Source organism: Echiichthys vipera (genome assembly GCF_963691815.1).
Source record: "Echiichthys vipera genome assembly, chromosome: 11".
In the NCBI taxonomy this organism is placed as follows: Eukaryota; Metazoa; Chordata; class Actinopteri; order Perciformes; family Trachinidae; genus Echiichthys; species Echiichthys vipera.
Window position 1 is genome coordinate 4832619 of NC_139836.1, and position 429 is coordinate 4833047.

At 51.0% G+C, this 429-nt stretch overlaps 1 protein-coding gene across 1 annotated transcript in view; it reads right to left on the minus strand.

The window, feature by feature from the left end:
* Window positions 1-349: 349 nt before the first annotated feature.
* Window positions 350-429, minus strand: part of slc30a6 (solute carrier family 30 member 6) — a gene marked incomplete at its 5' end in the record, with an annotated part of 59607 nt that continues 59527 nt past the window's right edge. The window contains one exon of the mRNA XM_083922731.1: window positions 350-429. This exon is cut by the window's right edge and continues 943 nt beyond it.

The window sequence follows — 429 nt, forward strand, 5'->3', positions numbered from 1 at the left end:
CACCTCTCCAGAACGGGCCGTGGACGGCAAGCGTGCCGCTCCTAGACGTGGTACGGTTGCACTCACACTGGTCAAAGGAACCAGACTTTAGCCATGAAACCTGTTTGTGGACGGTGCGGATGGACAGTGAGAGTGCGACCTGCAGTGCATCTGGAGGAGAGAGAGGACAGGGATGCCGGGTGTATAAATTGACATGGGGTTAAAATCACCTCGAGGGACTGAGACGTGAGGACAACAGACTTCTGTCCCCTCTGACCTCCTGACGGCCGGTCCATCGTCTTTGATCGAGGAGTTTTACTGGACTTTTGTGGTCTTTAAACGGCTGGAATTTAAAATGTAACGCTGGATCTTTTTCATTTCATTCAACACTTTATTATTTCTTCTCACCAGGAAGGATGTCGTCGGTGTCGCCCTGACAAGTTTCCTCTC